Source organism: Euprymna scolopes, chromosome 20 (genome assembly GCF_053919585.1).
Source record: "Euprymna scolopes isolate OS-2025 chromosome 20, ASM5391958v1, whole genome shotgun sequence".
NCBI classification, from domain to species: Eukaryota; Metazoa; Mollusca; class Cephalopoda; order Sepiida; family Sepiolidae; genus Euprymna; species Euprymna scolopes.
The window spans coordinates 52948068-52970477 of NC_136501.1; the positions used below are offsets into that span (position 1 = coordinate 52948068).

General features: G+C 32.1%; 1 long non-coding RNA gene across 1 annotated transcript in view; it reads left to right on the forward strand.

Annotated features, from left to right (window-relative positions):
* The first annotated feature begins 3891 nt into the window (after positions 1–3891).
* LOC145241432 (uncharacterized) overlaps positions 3892–22410 on the forward strand; it is a 52841-nt gene continuing 34322 nt past the window's right edge. Inside the window, exon 1 of the long non-coding RNA XR_013862555.1 lies at positions 3892–8716. This is a non-coding gene — a long non-coding RNA (uncharacterized LOC145241432). The remainder of the gene's footprint in view (positions 8717–22410) is intronic.

Genomic DNA, 22410 nt, shown 5'->3' on the forward strand with positions numbered 1-22410 from the left:
TATATATATATGCATACATGAGCCGTTTGCAAAATACAAAGTGAGCGGTTATCTTCTGCAATGTATATTATATAAATATATTCCAAACACAGACCAGCAAATAGACAATCATATGATAAAAATTATGTAAACAATAATGCATTATATGGAGTCGAAAACCTAATATTTATACTGGTTTTTAAGAGGAGCTAATATTTTACTACATGTTTGACTTATTGAATATCAGAAAATAATATTCATATGTATGTTTTATCTATATTTGTCTATACATGTGTCGCATAAAAATATACTTTCGGCAAGTGAGCAACACAGAAACGTTTCTGTTTCATTCCCAGAAGAAATAATCTGTCCAGTCAATGATGCTAATTGCTTACAATCAGAATGAAACCCTAACGTTTTTATGTGGCTTATTTTCTGTTTGATATATTTTTATCCAACTATTAAGCTTTTTTCGATATTGAACTCTGTTAAAGAACGCACTAGAAAACAGTAACAAAATATATTTTATAATATATATATATATATATATATATACATATATACATGAGAGAGATTTATTAATGTATGGTTTACAGAAGATCAGAGCAAATAGTGGCGCCATGAGTTTCAAATTAAAGAAAGCAGAATAACACTTGCACACTGCTTATGGACTCTACTCAGCCTTCATTCTGGTCTGTTCTTGTATAGAGTACATAAAGGGGTCGCATGCTGTTCGTCTTTCTTGTATTTGAAATCGTCGGTATCGATGCTGTCTTATTAATACACATAGAAATAAATATTACACTATTACTTTTGCGTTTCTATTAACATTAGAGCACTCTGCTAGGGTTCTCATCCACTAATCTTACAAAGATATATATATATATATATATATATATATATATATATATATATATATATATATATATAGTAAGTTATAAAATATATATGTCGATTAAGCTACACTGAATATTCCGCGTTTCATCCACTCTAGGACTCTTCAGGCTTATGCGTCCTAGAGTGGATGAAACGCGGAATATTCAGTGTAGCTTAATCGACATATATATTTTATAACTTACTAACTAGCTCTACCTACGTATTGAGCACTTTTGAAGTAAATACTTAAAGTTTACGCATAAATTTATACTTTCGTATATTAATTTTATGTGAGTAAATGAAGTAGTTATATATATATATATATATATATATATATATATATAATTACAGAGCATATTACAAACAAATGACGAAAGTCTATATTCCAAATTTTATGTTGACCATGTTACAATTCATTTCTTTAATTCAATTGACACTTATAATTCTTGACAGTATCTGTTTCATAACACGTCATTCACTTAATAATTATATCAATCAATGAATATGTTTTTCCCCTTAATTTATCAGACGAAATAGCAACTATCAATTTAATAAAAGGAAATAAAATGCGTTTGAGCATTATTAAAAAAAAACGATTTTTTTTAAGAGAAGTTGCAATTAACTTATTGTCTGCTTACATTACGCCATTTTGAACACTCTTCTAATTTTCGGATGTTTAAATCATGTCCAATCATTCCTTTTGAAGGATTGATAGTTGCTATCTTTTCTGGTGAGTCAAAAGGTAAATAGATTCATTGATTGATATAATAATTAAATGATTGATTTTGCGCTACAAACAGATACTGTCAAGAATTGTATATGTCAACTGAATCAAAGGAATAAATTTTAAGATCGTCAACATCATAAAACTTGGAATATAGACGTTTGTCATATATTCATTATATATATATATATATATATATATATATATATATATATATATACATATATATGTATGTATGTATGTATGTATATATATGTGGATGGATGGATAAATGGAAGGCAATAAGTATTTTAAAGAGCATAAATTTACAGTCAACCGAAGGACAGTTTTAATAATAGATATTGAAAAGAGGAAGGAAAGGAAACATGTGGAGAAGCTGAGAGAAATATATCATTACAATAAGTTTTACATCGTAATGCATATCTAAAAACCCAAATTGTAAATATTAAAAGATCATATATGTAAATTTCTGACCTTAAATAAAATGAACGGATTTGTTTAGGTAAATATAGACTCATAGATCAGTGTTTACTTTCCTGTCTATCGAATGAATAAATAAATTATAGGAATAAATTTTCCAACATATAACCGGGCATTCTTCATACGTTATTACTGAGATTCCTAATACAAAATTGTTAGAAAAATTATCTAACTTGTATGAAACTAGCTGAAATACACGCACATGTCGGGTTAGTTAGATTTCTAACGGTAGATATTAATGACTTAAAAACTGAAACACTTTTAAATATCTCATTTTCAATTAAATCGACCATTAATCGTTTCTGCTTTTTATTTTAATTTGAGTGGCAAACGGCACTAATCCTATTCGGGTTTAACCAGCTTCCTCCGAAAGAGGAAGTTCAATGAGTATGAAACTCACAAGCAGTCCCCAGTCGCATGTATTAGGGGAAATGACGACGTCAGGCTTTGTGATTCTTGCAGAGAGGTGTTAACGTCCTCCTACATACAGCGCCTGAAATTGCCAAATTGGTCACCCATTTTAGTAATGACCAGGCTCAACGTTGCTTAACCTCGCTGATCTGAAGGGAACCGGTATGCCAACGTGATTATGCCGTATGCCGTTTTATTATGATTGGTTAAATAGAAGACACTTGATCTTGTGTTAGATAGATCTTGGTCTCAATAACAGACGATACAATTTTTTTTAATTGTTTTAATAAAGATATTCTCGTCAATGAAATAAAATTATGTCCAAGTTTAATTAACAATTTTCCCTCAACTATTTAATGCACCCAGATGGAAAGCGACCTATATACTCTTAATTATCCAGGGCTACGGTGTAGATGAACCTAGTGAGATTCAAAACTAGAACACTTGTGTTGCTTCATATTCCAGATTTTAAAGTTTCTGGTTTCAATATCACTAGGTTCGACGACGGTGACGAATCGTATAAAGATGAAACACGTGCTCTCGTGGATAGCTCATATATATATATATATATATATATATATATATATATATATATATATATATATATATATATATATACAGGAATGTCAAAGGTTCGCTTATTTCGTTAACGAACAAAGCTATATGCACTAAAGCTAGAAAACATATCTGACATTTGTTCGATTAGTGATTTAGGCCAAATAGTGTTCCATGTTTGCTCCCCCCATGTATATATATATATGTATATATATATATATATATATATATATATATATATATATATTTATATATATATATATTTATATATATATATATATTTATATATATATATATATTTATATATATATATTTATATTTATATATATTTATATATATATATATATTTATATATATATATTTATATTTATATATATTTATATATATATATATATTTATATATATATATATTTATATATATATATATTTATATATATATATATATTTATATATATATATATTTATATATATATATATTTATATATATATATATTTATGTATATATATATATATTTATGTATATATATATATATTTATGTATATATATATATATTTATGTATATATATATATTTATGTATATATATATATATATTTATGTATATATATATATATTTATGTATATATATATATTTATGTATATATATATATTTATGTATATATATATATTTATGTATATATATATATATATATATATTTATGTATATATATATATTTATGTATATATATATATATATTTATGTATATATATATTTATGTATATATATTTATATATATATATGTATATATATATATATATATATATATATATATATGATGTTAGTGCAATCAAGGCAAATAGACGAATACAAGTATTATAATTAATTGAAAGAAAGAGAGAGAAAATAGAATGCTAGAGCATACCTCACCAAAAAAAAATCTATCAAGTTAAAAAGATATAAACTATGCATAAATATAGCGAAAGAGACGCGAACCTATTACGGACGGGAGATAACTCTATTTTTCCTTGCAAATTAGAAATACACGCAATAAATCTGATCCGAAGTTAGACATGACAAACATTAGAAAAAAAATAAAACGATGTTGTTATTATTGATAATAAGAAGCACAGACATATGAATCGTTCAATATCTATACAGTAAAAAGGTTTATCCTTTTAGATCTCTTCGGAGAGACATTATAAGTTTTCGTTACAACTGGAGCGCTCGCTACATCCTCCGTTTCGATTAATTTAAAACGGACGAACGGAATGTAACTATGTATGTATACATAAACATATGCACTTTGGAATTTATAAAACGCAGAACACTTTTCAGAAACGAAAAATGAAACTGAAATGTCTAATGTAGAGACATTACGCGATGCCGCTGCTGATGTTCACTTCAGCATAGATAAAAGAGTCCTTATTCAAGGGAGATAATATCTAACAATGGCGGTAACGTTTGACATTCTTATAAATTATTACAGAATGATAAAAGAAATCTGCGTTCAAGTTGTTTCGCTGTCCTGTTTTTTTTTAACCCTAAAATAACCAAATCTATCATGATATTGTTGAACATTTATATTTATAAAATATAGGTTCTTCAGGAGACCAGGTAAATAATTACTAAAAAATAAAACAATAAACATATGCATGGATTTAACTATTTTCCGTATATATCGTAGGTCAAAATAATCCGACATTTATATAAGTTTTAATAAACCACATCTAGAAATAAAAATGAAAAATGTATTTGTATTTTATAGATGTGCAATCAATACGATTTGGTTTTGTCGTTCTAATACTAAAAAATAAATACTTTATTTTCTCCAATGTACATATAATTTCGTTTTGGTTTTATTTCGTTTTAAAACTGTATCAGTCCAACTAATCATTATTTTCCACACATTATTGAAATTGTTCGCTAACGTTGTGCCAAAAAAAAATTGTGTTTTGAGTTGAGCCATGTTTTGAGTCATGGCTACCAAGTTCTCAAACAATTGTCGTTGCTCTGCAGTTATCGACACGTTCTTGGAAAAAAAACGTTTCCACAATCAAAAGCTGATGCTAGCCTGTCCAATCCACATTGATAAAATGAAAGAAAACGACACAAAAATAACATCATATGTAGAATTGAAAAATTGAAATAGCTTTTTTTTATTATTATGTAAATGACATAAAACACAATGACATTATATATACATTTGCAGCATAAAATTATTTAGCGTTTATTAACCCTTACAAATGTTTCGGGTTATTTTGACCCTTACTCTATAACTTTTGTGTTTAGAACATTTTGCATTTAATCAGTTTTTATTGTAACGATCGATTACAGCTTTCCTAATCTGATGGAGTCACGCTTTCCTTTTGGTTAAAGAAAGTTGTCACAACTCCAAACTATTCCGTTTCTGAATTTTTGAAGTTAAGAACTGATTATTCATATTATTTGGAATCTTCGGACAACTGTTCTCATATCTAGCGTCATTTTCACAATGCTTCGGTCGATGTAACCTCCGACCTTCTTTAGGTGTATCTTATAAAACTGGGCAATTTTTCTGTAGAACTCGTCATCTGCACGGGATTTCGAATTTAACACTTTATTTCCTTCACGTCGGTAGCATGCTCTCGATCCGTCAAATATGACTAGACATAAATCCTAAGTAACTCGCATTTGTAATATCAGTCGCCTGTGCTGAGTATTGCACTTTCAACTTCTAGGAGAATATCATCTTACAATTGAAGTTTTCGAAGCACATGGTGTCCATAATGTAACTGAAGGATTTTGACCTTAAATAGATTTCTTAATTTTGATAATATATTTTTGTAAATTTAAAACCATCTGACTAAGACACTAGAAAATTTAAAAAACAAATGCACAATTCAAACAATCTTTATTTATTAAAAAATAATGTATTTTATATGTTGCCCATTTTCAGCTTCGCTTATTTGTGCTCTTTCCAAAACATTATTTATGACAGATTTAACTACCTTATTTCGTTCTTGATATGTTCCTTCAATTCTTGCAGGGTTTGGGATTTGTTAACATAGACTCTTTCTTTAAGATATCCTCACAAGAAAAAGTCGGGGCTAGTCAAGCCTGGGGAATCTGATCGCCATTTGACATTGCTATAACGAGAGATAATGTCACCAAATTGACCCCTAATTTTGGTAAAACAATTTAACGACTTGCATACGTTATTCAATGCTATACTTATCCAGAATTACTTTTAAAAAATAGTATCTGTTAAATATCTGAAATAGAGAAAAAAACAACCATTAATTATAAAATAACAAATATTTTTTACCCTGCGCCACAGGCCATGCTACCCCCAAGATGTAAATAAAGTGTTCCGTTCGGAATTCCGTACAAATTCCCGAGTTTGACAGAAAGCTTCCCGAGTTCGATAATATACAGCTGAAGAAGGTCATAAATTACAATAGTCCGAAACGTTATGGAAATGAAATTCTAGATGACACTAGTAGTCCGAAAGTTCCAAACAATATGAACTCTAGTGTACATGTAAAATCGCGATGCATAATTTTCAGTAAATATAAATTTCGATATACAGCAAATTATGTTCCTTGAAAAATCATTTAAATAATGACCTCAACTCCATTCACAAAACTACAGCTTTACGTACCTCCGTGGCTCCTACATTGGGAACACTTTCGTTACATATACTTAATTTTGAAGATCTCTTTTTTCGGGCAAATTTCAACAATTTCGAGGTCTCCAAACCACGTGTAACTAAGTTCTGTATTTGGTATTATAGGGTTAAAAATAAATTAGCAATGAAATAAAAGAAGACTTGACAGCGAACAACTAATAAAAAACGAAAATAAATAATTCCAAAATAATTAAAAGTAGAAAGATATAATATCTGAAATTTAATGGAAGTACAACGGAGAAGGAAAACATTTTTTTTAAAAGAGGAGGTTCAAATGAGGGGCGACTCCTATTGTAGATTTTTTTTTTACAACTGCATTATAATAAGATCCTCCCAGCACGAGCTGGGACCTGTTACTTAAAGGTACTCGGAATTGACTGTGAATTTATGCTTGCTACTACTATAAAAGCTGCTACAACTACTATTAAAAATAATACTGATAATGATGATGATCATGATGATGGCCAAGAAGATGATTGTTTCAGCATGAAATCTTCATAAAAGACGGAATTAACTAAAGAAGAACGAAAAAGAACACATTCAACAAAGTCGAAACGAAACCCCACGTGGCAATTCGATTTGCTAATTTAACTTCACAAGTCGATCAGCTTCAATATTTTGGAACATATTGAAAAAGGTCAACAAAAACCAAGAGACAATGATTAAAACTAAGCAACTATGATATAACTAGGCTGTACACCCCTTTGTACTAGACACAACCGCAATAAAAACGATCATCAATCACTAAGATGGAGCAATACCCCACGTGACAAACGGACTTGATAATTCAACTACCAAAGTCAATGAAATCTGCTTTAATATATCGACTCATATAAAATAATCCAACAAAAAGCAAGCAATATTAACTAAGTAACTTACATTTTACTTTACACGTTGGTGCCAAAATCAACAAAAAATAAAAACGATCCCTATTCACAAAGACGAAGCGATACGCCACGTGACAAACGAACTTGATAACCCCGCTTCTCAAATCAATTACTCCATTCAGCTATAAGATATAGCAACCGGTTAAACACTTCAACAAGAACAAGCACACACTAATTAAAATCAAACAACTTCCATTTGATGGCATGCGATGCTAACAATTTTTATACTAAATGCAAACAACAAAATACAACGGACGCCATTTTGTTATGAGAGTAGCGGCTATGACGGCGAGAGAAAAAATCCTCGTTGCGGATAAAGATTCGACTGTCTCCATAAAAATAACAAGAGACTTCGCCGGGTAAGACATAATAATACAGGTGCTATGTGGATTTATTATTTTTTAAAGTTGTTAAGAAACAGACATACACAATTAAACACATACGCAGAGTCAAAATATAAACTACGTGTCAGGCGTAATAATAATTGTTTAAAACGTTGAAGAATAAATATTTTCTATGTGCTATTACATTTTACTATGGCATAACTTATTAAATAAGTCATATTCTATATATATGTATATATGCACACACATATACATACACACATATATAAACAGTAAAATGCATTCTTGAGGAACAATACTATATATATATATATATATATATATATATATATATATATATATATATATAATGTACAACAAACTCTACAGTTCTGCGATTACACGAGCTTCAATTTCTTTAAGAGACAATCACCAGATGGAACTTTTATGCTCCTATTTGTAAAAGGACTTAAGAACTAAATGCTGGCAGAATCCACATTATAGCGCTGTAAACCCACTGTAATATTAGAGCTGGGTAGTCAGTTCTAATTATTTGCTTTGATTAAATCTATAACATTGGGACACCATAACATAATATTAAAACAATACTATTCCATTGATTCTTCAAGATAAAATAATCTTCTATTCAAATTAAAAACTAAAAACAACAACAACAACAACAACAACAAAAACAACAACAAACAAACAAAAGAAAATGCAATTACTCCAAAAAGAACTGACATTTCGCCGGAAATTACAAATTGAATTCTGACAGACCAAAGACTCAGCAACATATAAAGACAGAACGGAACTTCCCTGGAAATTACGGAGACAGGTAAATAAACATTTTCTTTTTTTTTTTTAGTTATTTCTTTTTATTTTTATTTTATATTATTTGTAAATGCAATAATGTACCTTGCTTCTCACTAGGGCTAGACAACAGCATATTATTTTCATTGTTCTTACTCTTGAGTGTGTATCCGTTGATATCTGATATGCTTTTATATAGAGTGATGGTGGCTCTCGGTTGATTAAGTGTGTCTAACTGTGTTGGATATATTCTCGAGTGTCAAAACAAAGAAAATAATATTCTGTTGTCATAGCCCTACTTATTACATATGCCATGTATTTAGTGGTTGTCGTAATGTTATGCCTTTCATATTATTGTCTTATTAGTATGCATGTATATGGACCGCCTTTTTTCTTTATTGGAAGAAATGATTACTGCTGATACGGCAATATCATGTTGAAGCACCGGTTCTTGTTAAATCACCGAAGTTAAGCAACGCCGAGCCTGGCCGGTACAAAATGGACGACTATTTGGGAATACGACAACGCTGTATGGAGGTGGAAGGTCGGGTCAGCCTGGGAGGTTACACATTAATAACCATATGAAAAGATGAAGTTTACCGAACTCCATCATCTCGACTGCAAAATGATGATGAAGCTAATCATTGATAAAGTATGGTCGCTCCATAAAGGTCCTTATGCGGTATAATCACGCTTGACACACCAGTTCCCATCCAATCACCAAAGTTAAGCAACGATGAGCCTGTCCAGTACCAGATGGGTTGCCATTTGGGACTTCCAGGTGCTGTATGTGCTCTCCGCTTATCTCAGCATTATTTCCAGTCGTCCTGGACTTCTCCTTGCCACTGGACTCAAACAGTGCCGATTCCTGAGAGGTGTGGTTGGAGATTGCGCAACCCTTGCCGCACAATTGTACGCGCAGCTGCCTCTACAAGGGGTGTTGTTTGTCTTCCGAGACTGAACGTCGGTAACGAGAAAGGTCCTCGCCTACGAATGTAAATCAGAGTTATATTTTAATATATTTACGTGAGCCATTTTTGGGGGTATTAACATGAAGTCTGGAATACGTCCTCTGTAATCAGTCCAACGGAGTCTGAGTTATTTCTGAGTAGATAATGACTTTGTGTCTCGCATTGTAGTATAGTTCGATGCAGTTCTAGGATACCCATCCTGATTATGTTTTTAATGGGGATGAAGCCTTCTACCAGATGCCGGACATTGGCCCACTGTTTCAGTCAGTTATTTTTTTAAAGATTCTAACTGTTCATGAAAAAATAGAAACATTTCTTTACGGTTCTAAAGTTTCGAGATGACGGTTGATTATTCGTTTTATTTGGATTCTTCAGACTATTGTTCCCATCTTGAGTGTTACGGAGAGTTGACAGATTACCTGTTAAAAGTCAGTTGTAAAAGTTACAATCCTAGAGATTGAAGATTGAATTCTCAGTATTGTCGACCCAAAAATATAATTGCGTATTGCTTAGAAACGTTTGCCCAGTCAGGGCCGATGGAATGAGAACATGCTACCCCCGTGGATTTAATAAAAGGTACCGTCCTAAATTCAATGTAGACCCCCGAGTTCAAGAGAAAGATTGTCGAGTTCAGCAAGACATATCCTAAGAAGATCAAAGGTTTCATTGACCGATACGTTGTGCAAAAAACACTCAAGATGAGAACAGTAGTCCAAATATTCCAAGTGATATGAATAATACTGTCTCTGTTCGGCCTCAAGAGACAATGGATACCGCCTGTAAAGGTAGTGGTCCGTGTAATTGTGAAGCAAGGGTTTGTCAGGCCCAACCCATACCTCTTCTGATTCGGTACTGTTTGTGTCTAGTGGCAATATAAAATGCTAGACGACTAAAAACAATGCCGAGATAAGCGGAGTACACATATAGCACCTGAAATTCCTAGATGGCTACACATTTCAGTACTGATCAGGGTCAACGGTGCTTAACTTGGGTGATCTGACGGCAACCGGTGTGTCAACGCTAATTATGCCCTATAGAATACGAATAAACATGCTTTCATTAGATGTATTTTTACAGTTTCCAATTAAATTTCCTTCCTATATATGTTTCACCATCTTTGGTCAGTCAAAATTGTACAATAACATGACAAAGTTCTTTCTCGTGATGGTTAACTAACTTTAACTACTTCTGTGCTGACTTTTTGGCAAATTGCAAGCGATTGTTTTCTTTGTGACACTGTCATTCAAAGATTGTCTTACAAGAGTAACAGATTCTTTCTATCCGTTTTTTTATCTATAGGAGTTTTCTTTTCCTATGTGGATTGCCTTCATTACAGCATAGGTTCTACATCTACTTTGCTCTATAAGTATCTTCTGTAAACATCAGAGGAAGTCTAACATGTGTTACATTTGCCAAAGGGTTACATGGAACTGTGTAATGCAGAGGCGTTTAGCTCTCTGATGTATTATACACACCCGTATACCCCAAAGCATATACAGCAGGTGATATTTCCAAATGGTCACCCATATAGTACTGACCATGCTCAACATTGCTTAACATCGCTGATATTATGAGAAACGGTGTGTAAACTTGATTATGCTGTATATCCTTTTATATATACTTAATGATTTCGTAACCTGACGTCTTTAGTTTAAGGTGGAAGAAAATGGTGAAATTAAATTTAATGTCGGAGATCCGGTAGAGAAGTTAAGGAGGAAGTAAACACCAGTGGACGATTTAATCTGATGCCAAGATTGCTGGAAAAATAGTTGGGTGATTCTACTGCCTCAGAAAGCGGTTTACTCTTGATGGAATCCTCTGCTTATCAAAGAATAATATGCGCCCTTAGATGGCGTAGTGGTGCCACGTCTTAGTGGTCGCCATTGTGAGTAGTCTCGTTTTTGCTTTAAGAGAATACGTGAGCGATACCCTTTGCTCCGCTCTGCTTCCTCTTTCTTATAGAATTGACGTTACGAGTCTCTGTCTTCCCTATTGTTATTTTCATGGCAGGTGCTCGATTGAGTTTCAATCTATGGTTCCCCGTGAGCTACCTACAATAACTATCAGTAGTTTTTTTTTTTTTAATTTCTGTACTTTTGTCTAAATCTAAGCGAAAATTCCATGAGCAGAGTTCTTTTTTCCCCCTAGAACTGCCTTCTGTAGAACACAATAGCACGGATCTGCTTCCCGGCTGACAATAATATGATCGGTTTCAAGTCCAACATGAAAAGGTTCTTGAAGAGCTATTCTTTAAACAAAAACAACAACAATAAAAATCAAATTTCCATTTATCCATTCAAGGTATTGATTGCTATGACTCCATTCGTGAATTCATTGTTGCTGATCATTCAAAACCCCATTCACGCTGTTGTCTCGAAAGTGTTTTGATGTATTGCTAAAACATTTTTTGCAGTTTTACAGACAGTAGGCTGCAGTTTCTTTCTGTCCGAGCAGTGTCTGTACTGTGCGATTGTCCTGACCATTGTACCCAAAGGAATCTTCTGCCCAGCACAACGAGAAACGAAATCATGAACAGAATTATTCCGATTGTTTCCATATTACATCAGTCACCTACTTTCCATTACATCACGTTATTCTGATCGAGGTGGGGACTGAAGTGGGTTCTTTGCCTTGCCCAGGGGTTTCTCACGAACTAGCGGAGGGAAGAAAACGCCCAACTTTTCCTTTGACGTCACTGCTGTCCTGCCACCCTATAAAGCGCCTAGTATTCCTAAATGGTCACTCATCTGGTATTAGCCAGGCTCATCATTGCTTAACTTCGGTAATCTGGCATGAACCGGTGTGTCAACGTAATTATGCTGGATATTTCCATTACAATAACTATCAACCCTTATCCTTGAGTGGCTTCCAGGCCTTGATGAGAAGTTACTAAATTGTGTAAAAAAAAAAATCGCAATCTATTGGAGGAGTTTTATCGCAGAAAGCAAGTTCCTAGTCTTTCTCTCATAATTCCATCCGTTCAGTTGTAGACATTGAATATCCACTGTAAAGGTGACTGCGCGTATAATCATGAAGCAAGCGTTGCGCAATACAAATCATATCTCTCCAAACACTGACAAGAAGTCAAGAATGACTGGAAATAATACCGAGGTAGGCGGAGAAAACATACCACACTTGGTATTCCCAAATGGTCACCTATTTTAGTACTTACCAGGCTAAAATTACTTAACTACAGTTATCTTAACGGGAACGCTCATATCAACGTTAATATGCCGTATATATTTAACAATTTCGTAACGTGAGGTCTTCTGTTTGAAGCCGAGTAATAATGGTGATGCTAAAAGTTTTTCTCGTCTATCGGTATTTCCATGAAGGATGCTCGACTGAGCTCCACTCCCTGGTTCCTCCTTGTAATGTAACAGTGCTGACGGTTATATGCAAATTTATGCGAAATGACGTCACTGGTAAAGAAAAAAGACAATAAAGGAGAAAGTGGAAGATCACGAGAGAGACATGAATAACGTTCGAGATCACGTTAGAGGCATGGATGATTTTCGAGAGCACGTTCGAAGAGACGATCACGTGGGTGGCGTCACGGCTGTAACACTGTGGAAATAAATGTTATTATAAAAAAAATGAACTGAAGTAATTTCTATTCCTTATTTACTTTGCGACTGAGGCTACAATGTGGTGGTTTTCGGACAACGTTACAGTAAAACATTCACAGCAAGAACTAGTCTTCTAACACAACTGTGAAAAAAATATTTTTATTCCTCCATGTGGCAAATAGTAAACAGAACTTTATGTACATATTTTTTGTTTCATGAACTTTTCATCTATGGAACACATTACAACAGTACTGGTTCCCTGCAAACTACAACATGATGTAAAAAAAACAATTATGAAGCAAGGTTTTTCATTCGCGATTCGCATAACTAATCAAGCTTTATTAATCTCAATAATTATGTTCAAACCTCTCATAATATTCATCATCATCCAACTTAAAATCCATTCATACTATTTATCTCTACTATTTATTTATTCTTAAATGACTTTTTTGTATTTATGAGTCAGTAGTCATTTGTATAACAATGACTGCCCCATACACCACACTGAATTCGTCCTCTTACACCTCGTTTGCCTTGGTTGTTGGTTTGAAGAACTCCTATGCCTAACAGCATCGTTCACTATCTTATAATCATCCATAGAAGTAGTTGGTCTGAAATTTGAAATGAAAATGGATCATTTTCTTTGTTGAACTCTTCTCGTTTGGAGTGTTTTCAAAACGTTTCGACCGACGTAACCTTCGACCTTCTTAAGGTATATCCTGTCGAACAGGATAGTTATTCTGTCAACCTCGGGAATGTATACGGAATTTCGAAATTCGAGAGCATGCTACACCCGTGCTTTAAACAAAGGGTTCAGTTCGAAATTGCGTGTAGATTTCCGAGATCGACAGAAAGATTCTCGACTTCGACGTGATACGCCTAAAGAAGGTCGGAGATTACATCGGCTGAAACGTTTTAACAATTATTATTTCACCATGAGAACAGTAGTCCGATTTAGCGAACTAGCGGGACCTGTGGAAATTCCACAGGGACTCGTTCATATGTAATATATTGATGTTGGCATTCTGTGCATCGACGTAAATGGAAACGCTCTGATATTATTGTAGCTCTTTTGTTAAAGCAGCAAAAGTATTTATCTAAGCTAGAAGGGGCACCCGGCTTAGCCCGGTCGTAAAGTACGCTTAAATATGATATTTTAATTCTAGCAGATTTCGTATATTAATATAGAGTTAATGTTCTATCGATTTTATATTATAAAGTTGCGATTTCAAAAATAAAAACATATATATATATAACTATTCCTCTGGCCTTCGTCAGATGGTAACCGTGACGGATAGGAACTTCGAATCTCCTAACTGCATTCTCAGCAATCACTGCCATCCGTAGTTGTTGTCGTCTCACCACGTTTTGGCCAAGTAAACCTCTGGCCGGCTTTGGGTAAGATTGAAACCGCTATCTTCAGACAATGTCCATCTGGAACCGTAGATATTCAACGTCTCTATCAATTGCGCCACGGCCCCGAAGGGCGATAAAGGTTGGATTCTTTGATCTTATAAATCCACATATATTTATTATCTGATCTTTTAGTCGGGTCCGTACCGATTGGTATATATATATTATTCCTTAATTAGAATTCATTTTTGAGATAAGTATTTTATATATTAATTTATTGGGTTTGTATTACTGTACACATAGATTTAAAAAAGTTGTCAAAAAACAAATATATAACAAATAAATGTTATCAAAGACAAGACAAGTTACTTTTCTACCAAATTGGATATATTTTTTGTGTTTTTATTCAATGTAACATGTTTATTCAGCTCGAAAAACATGCAGTGTTTACCGATGTATAGGAAAATTCAAAATGGCGCCCGACTCTCTCTTTAACAGGTTAAGTTTGGGAAAAGGTGTTATAAATAATAAACTAGGCAAAATACTATTAAAAAGCCACAGAATATATGTCAATTTATGTCATGGTAACATATATTGAGCGAATTTCTAACAGTATTTTGTTTAGTTTATTATTTATAACACCTTTTCTCAAACTTACCGTGTTCGGGCGCCATTTTGAATTTCCTATACATCGGTAAACGCTGTATGCTTTTCGAGCTGAATAAACATATTACATTGAATAAAAATACGAAAAATATATCCAGTTTGGTAGAAAAATAACTTATCTTGCCTTTGATAACATTTATTTGTTATATATTTGTTTTTTGACAACTTTTTTGAATCTATGTGTACAGTAATACAAACCCAATTTATTTTTATTTCGGATTATTATTCTCAACCTTACGAAGGCCAGAGGAATAGTTGGCCGAAACGGGAAAAACAACAACCAATAAAGATGAAAACAACAACTAATAAAGATGAGAATAATAGTCCGAAAAATAATAAATTAATATATATAATGCTCATCTCAAAAATGAATTCCAATTAAGGAATAATATATATACCAAATACCAGTCTTCATTTCTGGCTGATGTAATCACCATATTTATCATAAGTCCGAGTATATTCTAATCCCTCAACAATTTATATATAAAAAAATTTAAAAATTTAAAACAAAAAAACTTTATAAATTGTTCAAAACCAGTTAGATTAATTTATCCCTGATGCTGAATCCTGAAGGATTGGAAAGTACTCGGACTTATGATAAATATGATGATTACATCAGCCAGTTCCTGCCTAAAGTGAAGACTGTAAATCGGAAGTTGGAAAGTATCGAAAATAGAATCAATAGACAAAAAAACGTCTATATTATTTCATGAAATATGCCTTCGAGAAAAAATGCTGCGTAAATAACCCCCCACACACATATATATATATATATATATATATATAACTTGAGTTCCTTCAGCTAAAATCAAAACCGAAACCAAAATTTACGAAGTATTCTTGGTAAAATTATTTATAAAAAAATAGATGACTTAAGTGCCATCAACTATAATCAAAACCGAAACCAAAACTTATGAAGAATTCTTGGTAAATTTATTTATTACTAGGAATGCAAGTCCATAACAATTAAACGACAGTCACTCGGATGTAAGCGTGACACACAAAATAAATAAATGACACACATGCTATGCTAAAGCGTCTGATGATCAGCCAATGTTGGCACAAGAACAAGTCTAAAAACCACCTCGAGGATAAAAGTTAACGTAGTGGATTGTTTGATTGTTGAATGATGATGGAGACTATGTAAGAATCTTAAAATACTTTCCTCGAGCTCCTAGGGTTAACATGCACAGACAACATGAATTGGAACAAATACATTAAGACAATTGCTACGGCTGTTGCCAACATAGTGGGATCTCTCTACCGTGCTAAAAGGCTACTCACACTTGAAAGTATCCTGTATCTCTACAAGACCACTGTTCGCCCATGCAAAGAGTATTTTTGCCACATCTGGGCTGGTGCATTCGCCACTTCTCACTCCTAGAGAGGGTTAAAAAAAAAAGTGTCGCTAACCTAATAGGTTCGCACTATCAATCTAACTCCAACGTCTTTTCCATCGCCGAAAGGTGGTATCCTTGTGCCTGTTTACAAATACTTCAATGGCAAGTGCTCTGGCAAACCTAAAGCACTAGTACTCTCTCGACGACAATACCCTCGACAAAACCGTCAAGCAACAAAATCCCACCCTTATACTGTAGATACCCCTAGATCTCTTATACCGAAATAGCTTTTTCACTCGGATTGCTACACTTTGGAGTCCCCTCCCCGGGCAGGTGCTTCTCTGACTGCACTGACGTACAGAAATTTATGTAATGTAAACAGACATTTCGTTGTCGGACTTCTTAAATAGAATCTGCAAATCTGGTTCCACATAGTAACCTATCACGACTAAGTGGCTCTGTGCCTTATTTGGGACAGAAAAAACAATAAAAGAAAAATCTGCCCATCCCCATTGCACACAAAACAATGGACACAGAAAACATACCTACGTGTTCGGATGCTTTATATTTTATGTCCATCTGAACACAACTGTCATCTGACCAGAAATTATGATTTAAAACTTTAAAGACAGGAGCATACCATATGCGCTATATTTTCTAAATGAAGAGAAAATGATAAATAATTCAAAAGAAATAGAAACGCGGCTAACTATTTACGTCTTACTCTTATTTTCATTGTAAGTGAAACCGGTTATAGATATCTATCAAAAGGTATTTACTTTATCATGGTGATGTTGGTCTTTGAGCCGTATAACTATAAACATCAAAGACCATGATATAATATTCATTTTACCAATTAAATTATTAATTAAATACAAACAATACACAGCGTTGCATGCGAAAAATCATGTCTTTTTTATTTTCTAATTCGCTATATTGCCCTCTTTATTCCCATCCCTCTTTCCCTTTCTCTTTATCTCACCTCTCTTTTCATAGTTTCCATCTACATTTTCCTTACTTCTCTCCTCCCCTTATCACATTTTCTTTTGATATAAAGTACCAATTTACGCCAGTCGTCGACCGAAAAAACATCGCTGTAAATGGTGACCCGAAATTATTGATTTTGTTCCTTTTAAGCCTCAAAAATTAAATATTCTAAAAAAAAAAATGTAGCCATACTCTGTCCAAGGTAATGTCTAAAAAGAATATGTCAGCCTTCTGGGTTTGGCTTGGGCAGTTTCTGAATTTTCTGTATACATACACGCAGATCCCCATTCGCCCCATTTCATATTAAATTCTTTTCAAGGCTCTTGTAAATTTAGTTCAATCCATTTAGATGCAACTATCATTTATTCGTCGTTAATCAATTAAAGGCACGCACTCTCGCTACACTTATTTTTCACAGTTCTCTGCAAAGTGACTGACCTGAGAAACCCCTCGCAACAAAATTTGTATGGTGTCATATTTGATATTCCGACGATTTTCACGACATTGTTCGACAGTTTCTGGTATTTCGCCTTTTCTTTTCTATTCAATAGGAAAGATTACTTTCATGCTATTAAGCGTTACTAGCCTCTGTTAGTCTGTGCGTTCGTTCTTTATCGACTCCAAAAAATATATGTGTGTATGGGTGTGTGTGTATATATATATATATATATATATATATATATATATATATATATATATATATATATATATAATTATTATTGGAGGGTAAACAATTACATATGGACGCTACAAATAGCCATCTGCTTCAGTTAATGAGACTTCCTCAGGCGACCTGGAACCTCTCGACGCCACAAAGAAAATTGGAATATATGTATATATATATATATATATATATATATATATATATATATATATATATATATATATGCATACATATATATATATGCATACATATATATATATATGCATACATATATATGCATACATATATATACATCTATATATATGCATACATACATATATACATCTATCTATATATGCATACATATATATACATCTATATATATATATATATATATATATATATATATATATATATATATATATATATATTGCTTTGTTCATTCCGAATTCAATATGAACTTCGTTCTTAACGCTGTTTTTTCTATGGGTCAGGAGTTTTACTTGGGGTTTCAGATCGACAATCAAATTACAGAGATCGGCGAAAGATAGCAAACTGGCTGTTTGACATTTTATTTTTTTGTTTTGTTTTTTATTTTACTTTTGGGGTCCTTGACTTTTTCAGTTCAAACTTTAAATGAAGCCATTATTTACAGATAATTTTATAAAATAAACAGTAGATTCTCTGCAGTACAATGTATTGTGGACTAGGTCACTGCGGATAGGCATGTGAAACTTCCTCCCAGTGCACTGCGGAGAGGGTCCCTAACTAGATCAGGCAAACGATCGATTTGATTTAAAAATTGGCGAAATCGATGGCAATAAGTGTATGGGAGGGTTGAACATTTGTTGTTCCTTATTCAATCCTGGGTAACGTTGTGCATTATTAGTATATATATATATATATATATATATATATATATATATATATATATATATATATACACTAATAATAATATATATATATATACTAATAATATATATATATATTATTAGTATATATATATATATAATATTATTTTTAGTAGTATATATATATATTATTAGTATATATATATATATATATATTGTTTTGAAAATAATAATAATAATAATAATATATATTATTAGTATATAAATATATATATATATATATATGTATATATATTGTTTTGAAAATAATAAGCAGAAGTTTCTCAAGAGCTCTTTCGGCTATCATCTCATCAGGAGAAAATCGATAGCGTACAAAATAATAATATGTCAAAAATAAAGGGTTCAAATGGGGAACTTATTAAATGTGCCAAAAGTACGGGGACACTACAATAAATTTATTAACGTTTAAAAACGAATTAAATATTGGCACAACGAGGGAGAAAATAAAAAACAACAAAAAAAAAACGGGAGAAAAGATTCAACGTTCCCCAAAGAGAAACAATGCGCTGGATGTTTCCTTTTGCCGGCACAAAGAAGGTTGACGCACAGCAATAGAGACAGACTCCAAAATCTTTAAATAGTTTTTGGAGTCCGCTCTATGTAGCACCTCGAACCATTCTATTTTATATCTATCGGCAGAGCACGGGTTGTCAACCAAATGCTGGCCAATAGCAGAGTCCAAGGCTGCAGAAGGAGGGAGACTACCAGACTCCATCCTCCCTTGTCTGATCTTCGGTGGAATATATATATATATATATATATATATATATATATATATATATATATATATATTAGCTTATATATATATATATATATATTAGCTTATATATATATATATATATATTATTAGCTTATATATATATATATATATTATTAGCTTATATATATATATATATTATTAGCTTATATATATATATATATTATATATATATATATTATATATATATATATTATATATATATATATATATATATATATATATATATATAATTTGTAATATTAATGTGGATAGTTTTGATTATTTGGATTAATCGGATAATTGTCCTCATTTTGTTTGTTACCTGCACAATATTTCGGTCGATGTAACTTCCAACGTTCTTCAGGTGTAGAAGTCGCTATGTTTGCCAAACATCGCGACATAAAGTCGCAGAAGGTCGGAGGTTACATCGACCGAAGCTTTGTGCAGATGACAACCAAGATGAGAACAATTGTTCGATTAATTAAAATAATACAAATTTTGATACATTATCTAAAAAAAAAATCAGAAAACTAGATAATTTAGCATTTAATGTCAGGTTACTGACAAAACGTTTATTATGTAAGTGATACATGAACGTCGTGCTTGATGATGGACATTATCAAATAAAACCTAAGTATGATACCAGCAAAAATAGAAAAAACGTTTAAAACTATTTCAAAAGTGTACAGTTGTTTCATGGAAAAAGTCAGTTTTCATTTCTTGTATAAATTATCAAAAAGCAAGCATTGAGAAATTAGTCACGGTGTGACGTGTCCTCAATTTATTAGCGCATCTCATGTGGATGGTGGTTCAATTGCTTCGATTGGTCGGCTTCATATCCTTATAAAATACAATTTTTTTTCTTTAGGGATTTCGACAACGATAACCGGAACTCGAAACGCAGTAAGTTGATCCGATTAAATTTGTTTTAAATACACCTCTTCTCTATGTGCAAATAGTATATGTACTAGTTTTTAATCCCTTTATCCCCTTCATGGACACGCCCACGTTATATGCATACGCTTACAGCTACTTTAAAAAAAAAGTAGTCCCCCTACGTTAAAAAAAACAATAAATCAGGACAGTATTTGGATAGTTGCTTGTAAATTTTAGTTGCAGTAAATTCCTTCTCATCTTTTATATATATAGTCTTTGAAGTTTTTAACCTTTAAAACTATACAAAAAAAATATTTTTTATCATTCGTTAGAAAACCATCTAGTCAGTAAGTCATTTAATCACCTGCTATCACTGCATCAACTCGCTCTCGAATTTACTATAACACAAATAATTTATTTTTCAAGGGATCATCAGTTGTTTACCATGAAACACTGTTTCGGGGATTTAATATATATATATATATATATAATATATATATATATATATATATATATATATATAGTAATTTATAAAATATATATGGCGATTAAGCTACACTGAATATTCTGCGTTTCATCCAACTATAGGATTCGTCAGCGCATAAGCCTGACGAATCCTATAGTTGGATGAAACGCAGAATATTCAGTGTAGCTTAATCGCCATATATATTTTATAACTTACTAACTAGCTCTACCTACGTATTGAGCACTTTTGAAGTAAATACTTAAAGTTTACGCATAAATCTATACTTTCGTATAGTAAATTTATGCGAATAAATGAAGTAGTTATATATATATATATATATATATATATATATATATATATATATATATATATATATATATAATTTCATAAAAATCGGCCCAGCCGTTTCGGAGTCCATAAGAACAAACGCACAGATTCACAAACACATAGACAAAGTTCATTTTTATATATTTGTAGAGATGTATGCCTGTAAACTTGCTCTCTTCTCCTCCTCTGACGAGAAGCATGAAGCTTGGAAACGCCTAAACATGAAGAGCGTTTATAATCTCTTTTCTATATGAAGTTTTTTCTTCATTAAATTGGCAAATAAATGCATACTGCTATATTTATTTTATTATTTTATCGTATTAAATTTCATATATATATATATATATATATATATATATATATATATATATATATATGAGTGAAAATGTCTGTGTGTGTGTGTGAGTCTGCTTACATTTCCCTACCAAATAACTCTGTCAATTTTCAGTCTAAAAACTCGAGATTTTACATAAGGAGTATTGAGATTTGGGAAAATCTTTTTAATCGGTTTTAATTTGGTTGTTAAGTGGTCGAAGTCCAACGATTTGACCTTTGAAAACTCTACGAAACTCCTCCGCCAATTTTGGGTCTAGACACTTGAAATTTTAAATGCAGGTTACTCGCATATGTATGAAACGTTTTAATTTGATTTGAGCCCCCCAAAATAAATGTTATGGGGTTAAAATTGAGACCAAATAAAAAATAATCGACCTCTGCCGTCTCTACCAAATTACTCAGACAATTTCTGATCTAAACATTTGAAATTTGACATAAGGAATATTCAGAGATAAGGCAAGCTTTTTCATCGGTTTAGGTCGAAAATTTGAGCTGCCAAGTTGTCACAGTTCAAAAGATTTTATTTTTGCGGTGT